This window comes from Panicum virgatum, chromosome 5N (assembly GCF_016808335.1).
Source record: "Panicum virgatum strain AP13 chromosome 5N, P.virgatum_v5, whole genome shotgun sequence".
Lineage (NCBI taxonomy): Eukaryota > Viridiplantae > Streptophyta > Magnoliopsida > Poales > Poaceae > Panicum > Panicum virgatum.
The window spans coordinates 54473012-54479011 of NC_053149.1; the positions used below are offsets into that span (position 1 = coordinate 54473012).

Below are 6000 nucleotides of genomic sequence, written 5' to 3' on the forward strand. Positions count from 1 at the left end.
CTACACCTTATCGTGCCCTTGATTTTTTTGGACTACCCAGACCATGCTGATATTGATGAGAGGACGGATATCCGGTCTCTCGGATGCAGTCTTTATGCAATCTGTAATGTAGTAATGAACTATACCACAGTATGCAACTGACAGAATTCCTACAATGGGCAAGGAATAAACCAAAATTCCTAGCATATCAAAATGGTATTAATTGAATAAAGGAGTTAAGAGATTATGTGTAGAGTTAATTCACAAGCTAAACATGAATTTTAGGAGTAAAGATTCATGAATATGATTCTGGCTTCTGTTAGTCGATGGACTTCATGAGCTTTGAGAAGCATTTCTTGAAAAGTTAAATCATTTTTAGTATAGGATACATAATGTATTTTTTCTTATATAAAAAATTATTTTACCCGTGCAACGCATGGGTATACACATAGTAAAAAAAATGCTTTTGAAACTCAACACATTTTCCCCCGTTGAATCCCTACCAGGCTACTAGTGATATCGTGCATTTTTCTGCAAAGCCTTTTCTGGGACGGAGCCTTAGTATACTTGTGGATGGGCCGGACTAGGTCAAAGTAGGTCGTGGGCCTCACGGCCTCGCTCCTCCAAAAAGGTCCATGTGTGCTGACGGGTCCGTCAGCCAAATCGTTACGCATCCCGCGATTCCTTTCCTGCTCAACAAAAGGGAAGAAGTGAAGAACTGCTGCCCTGTCCTATGGGGCATCTTTAGGTGGGCCTAGGCATCTTGCAAGTTGCAACACCTACTATTCCTAACGGTAGCCGCCGGCAGCAGAAGGCACGATTTTCATGGCCCGCCGCCGCCGCCACTAGCGACCTAGGGTTTGGGGGGAGGGGGCGACCAAGGAGGGTGGGAGGTGGGCGGAGCGGGCGCCGGCGAGGTCGCCAGCTGTCGGGGTGGTGGCGGGAGACGGCGGCCTTTATGTTTTTGGGTTGTCGGGGTTGGGGCGGCTCCATGGCCGCCGGCCATAGAGGAGGGGGCCTGGGGTGGCGGTGGCCCGGCGGTGGCGGCGGTTCGGCCGGCGGAGGGCGCGGGAGCGCCACCAGCCGGACTGGGGCCGGCGGTGGGGGCAGCGGGAGAAGACGGCGCGATGGTGGCATGCTCGGTTAGGGATGGCGGCGGCGGAGGCTGCCGGAGCCGAAGGAGGCAGTCGGCGGCGGGGGCGACGAGAAGAACAGAGACAGAAGAAGAAAGAAGAAAGGAGGAGGGAAGAGGGAGGAGGAAGAACAGTAGAAGAAGGAATACCTGTTTGCCGCGAGCGCTGTCCAGCGCCCCCTAGAAGGCATACCAGCCGGGAGGTAGAGTTTCTGCGTGGGAGTCTTGGAGCACAAGTGGCTGGGGTTCGAATGGCAGCAGCTTCTTCTTGGAGCCCAAGGAAGGTCGAACAATGAGGAGAGAGAGCAACAGCCAACAGGTTCCAGTCCCGGTGTTTTTAGGCCCCGTTCTTTTAGACCCCGTTCAATTTGCGATTTTGAGATGAAAAGTTACTGTAGCAAACTTTTTTTGGAAGTGAACAGTGCCTCAGTGGTTGTCATCTTGGGGATAGGCTCGGTCGCCTTGGACGAAAAGAAATGATTATTTACCTGTTGTCTGCGGTGGTGCATGCGGCTAGCGTTCTACGGAGTACTAGCGGCTAGCCCTAGACATGCAGGCAGGATCTGGCGGCCATTGACCTGGCAGCGCGCTGCACGCTGCGGCCCGCACGTAGCAGGTTCATGAGTCTCATGCTTGTACACAAAGAGCCGGCAAGGGCATCTAGCTTTTTGTTTTTTTGGAGAGGGTACAACAACAGGACGCACACTACACCACACTCACACCGCACGCATGGAGGGTTTAAATTCTGGGAAAGGCACAGTATCACTAAACACGCACGCGTGTGTGCGTACTCTAGTTTTGCCTAGAACAGTCTACAGTGGCGAATCTAGATGTTAATGTTAGGGTGGTCCAATGCAAACAATTTTTTTTAACTAGTTGTGAGGCTAAAAATATAGTTAATTTCTTTTAGAAAAAAAGAAAAAATACAGCAAATGAGTTTGTTGGGCTGGATCTAATCCACCGACAGTCTAGGTGCTATAGGAGGAAAAACCTCCTGGTAAGGCACCCGTGCCGGCATCACCGCTCGCATCACCGGCGCCGACGACGCACAACAGGAGGGGAAAAAGGCTAGGGAGCACAAGTAACTCACCACAAATCCATTCTTATCGTCGGTTCGGGCGGAGGATGACCGGAGAAGCGGATCGACGGTGGAGCAAAGTTTCAAGCGGGCTCCAATGGTGACCGGCGGTGGCGGGGGTGATTCCGGCCGGGAATGAGCTGGCTGGAGGTTGGGAAAGGTGGAGGAGGTGCTGGGGAAGATGCTCACGCAAGGAATCGAGGTATGGTGGCCGGAGGAGGGAGATCGAAAGAAGGGGGCGACGGCGGGGCGAGCGGACGAGCGGAGCTCGTCTCTGGTTGTCGTGAGGAGGAGAAAAGAGGATATGACAGGCGAGTCCCAGAAGGAGGTAAAATATCTAGGTGTTACTTGGGCGGACCGTCCGCCGCTCTAGAACGGACCGTCCGGAGGCAAGGTGTTACCGTGCCATTCTCCACGAGACAGAGGTGGCAACATGGACGCCAAATATAATAGAATGTTAGTGCAACAGTGCCTTCTCTCAAACAGGCCACAAAATGACACGCAAAGTTCGAATTTGTTTGATCATGTTTTATGTCTCTAGATATGAACTGATCATCAGTTTACATACAGCTTAATAGATAAGTCTTTGTACAAATTGTTATCTTTGTGTGATATTAAAAAAAACTTTTGTACATGCTCTAACAGAAGCTGATCTTAGATCGAGGTCGCAAGACTGGTGAAGGCAGACAGGAGGCCGCGCCCGGTAAAAAACCAGAGACTTCGAAACGGGTAGTAGTAGTAGATTTCTATGCGCACGAGTCACTGTGCCCCAATCTGCAAACCGCAATCGAACAAAGCCCATGTTTAGATGTATAAAATTTTGGCTGTAAAATATTATAGCACTTTCGTTGTATTTGATAATTATTGTCCCGTCACTACAAGAAATATGAGTATCCGTGACGAAAATCTAAATGACGAAAAACGAAAATGTCATAGAATAGCTGCCATTCTGTGACGATTTAAGCAATATCGTCACTAATCTAAGGTAGACGAGTACCTTAATGACGAACATGAATTTTCGTCACAAAAGATGCAACAATCAATGACGATATGACAAATTTGTCGTCAAATATCAAATAGTTAGTGACGTTTTTGTTTCATGATAAATGTAGGTTCGTCACTAAATACCAAACATCATAAACTTATTCTTCATTTAGCCTTCTAGGGAGAGTACACCTTTGAAGTCCTAGTCTTCCCTCTCAATATGATTAAGAGCTAACATTACTTCTTCACACTAAAATATAACAAAACCTTATTTCATATGTTTGCTTATATAAAAAAGACTATTAATAGTTTTACTCAATAATACTATTTTCAAAAGGACACTTCTTTCATATGTGTGCGAGCAACGACGAGCAATAGCGGCTACTCTAGGATGGTAGGGATGGTTACGGTGCATGCATCTTTTTTAAGGTCCCAAAAAAGTTTTAAAAATGAAACGAAAGAGGTAATCCCATTTAGTGTTAACTGACAGCGTACATTCATAGTTATCATATTGACTAGCAAGCTACATTGATACAAGGGCCTTGTTCGGAGAAATAGCCGAGAGTTATTTTGAGGGCTAAAGTTTAACTCAAGAAAATAGCCCTTAAATGAAATAGCCCTCCTGTTTGGCTCCCTTTTGGCTAAAAAATAACCCATAGATCCAAACACACCAAGGTGATTATTAGTTCAATTTTTTTATTAGTATTTTTCACTAGGTCTATTTGATAGAATCATTTAATTTGTTAGTAGTTCAATATTTTTGTGATACAAGGTGATTATTAGTTCAAATATTTTTTAATAGCAAAATTCTTAGGCAAAATATGAGTCCCATATTATTTTCAGATAAAAAGGCCAGACATACTACATTCGGCACCTAAAATTTTGGCGGCCAAACTTTTATTTTGAAAGTTTTGGCGGCCAACCTTCCATCTTTCAGAACTGAAAATACCCCGCTATCTCCTGCGCGCGCGCGGCCTTCAAAATTTGGAATCCAAGCGCTCCTGTCCACACGTTCCATTCTTATCCCTTCGTCTCTCCCTCGTCTGTTCTCTCTCCCTCCTCAGTACCAAGAACCAAGCACCACACACCACCAGCACCAAGAACCAAGCGCCTGGCCTATTCCCCAAGTTCCATGCGTAGCGCCGCTGCGCCGGCGCACGCAGCGGGGTGATGCCCTCTGCCTGCCTCGTCGCTCTGGCCTCCATCACCGCCAGCCTCAGCCTGTTGCGCAGCACAGCATGCGAGCGGACTACGGCGAGGTGCGCACACTGCTTGCTGGGGCCATATGCAGCGGCAAGAATGGGTACACGGCCGGGCTCCCGGAGTACTCGCACGCCATGGCGGATGGCTACATTGGGCGCAAGGAACGCCGCCGAGCAGGTGCTCAACTTCTCCCAATCCCCCCAATCCATTGCAACTAATTTCGATCTTTAATTTAGATCCAGTTTCTTTCTTGGCTCATGAGTCACGATATGCTCTCTCCCTGTGACAGGATTTGGAGTTCGGGTCATGTCCAATCCAAGCTGCCCTTGACTTTGTCCACGATTCAAGCACCGCCGGCAGCTTATAGGTAACAATCACTCCATTCGCCCCAAATCTCTATTGCTTCTTTCACTGAGATGCCATATGTGCGTGAGATGCCCCAAATCTTAGGAATTCATAGATGCTTTTCCTTAATCTCCTCTCTGATGACTGAAAGAAATTTCACATATTAGTTAAAAGGCATCATTAATGTGACATGTCGTGAAGCTAGATGTTCTGTCAAGCCAATTGGCTTCCATTGATTTACTTCAGTTGAAGCTTATCTCATCTGAAAATCAATTTATGTGACTTCTATACAGCTTTTCATGTCCTTAATTAGAGTAGATATCTTTTTTTTTCAAAGGAGCGGTGGATTGTGAAACCATGTTACAGCTATATTGTGGTTTCTTGTCTTTTCACGTATCTAAACAGGCAACTGATTCATGTTTGTGTGAGCAGGGAAAACCATGCAGAGTGTCGACATTCACATGGTCAACATCAGTGGTCAACCATGTTTGCGTTAGCTGCACACTGGAATCAACTACGGCAAACGATGATTGCGGCCACCATCTTTAGGATCATTTGTTCACACTGTCTTTTTTGTGTATATTTATTTGTATATGGTGGTGAATACTTGTGACCAAGTGCTGGTCTTGTATAAGTAAAAGAATTCTAGGATGATTGTCTAATATATATATATTTATTCTTTTGAATGGTTTTCATTTGTCATCTACGTGTATTTGGATAACCTTTTATGACAATGTGGAGATATTTTCGTCACAGAATAGCTATGTATGCAGAGGATTTGTGATGCTTTGGTGATATTGGATGATAAAAAATATCGTCATAGAATGTATAAATTTAGTGATGATAATGTAATCGTCATAAAATACATTACATTATGTTATAGAAATTGTCATAAAGTATGTTTTAATGACGATAAGTGAATCGTCACAAACTAGTTCCATTCTATGACGATTTTGTGAAGAACGTCACCAATACTATTTTGTGACGGTCGTTCTGTGACGATTCTCATGACGCAGGCTAAATGTCACTATTAAGCTTCTATGACGAAAACCCATATTTTTTGTGACGATAATGGATCATCATGGATAGTCAAATCTCTTGTAGTGCGTCAAGAGTTAACTATACTCTAAAGATTGGTCTCGGAAATTATAAACAATCTGTGTAAATTAGTTATTTTATTTAACTATATTTAATACTTCATGCATGTGTTCAAAGATTTATGAAAAATCTTGTAAAATTTTGAAATTTTAAAGACATCTAAACAAGGACCAAAGCTTCG

General features: G+C 45.1%; 1 long non-coding RNA gene across 1 annotated transcript; it reads left to right on the forward strand.

Annotated features, from left to right (window-relative positions):
• Positions 1-4201: 4201 nt before the first annotated feature.
• On the forward strand, positions 4202-5389 carry LOC120675486. Its single transcript, XR_005675373.1, has 3 exons — positions 4202-4553; positions 4666-4743; positions 5154-5389. It is a non-coding gene; the product is annotated as an uncharacterized LOC120675486 (long non-coding RNA).
• The last annotated feature ends 611 nt before the right edge of the window (positions 5390-6000 follow it).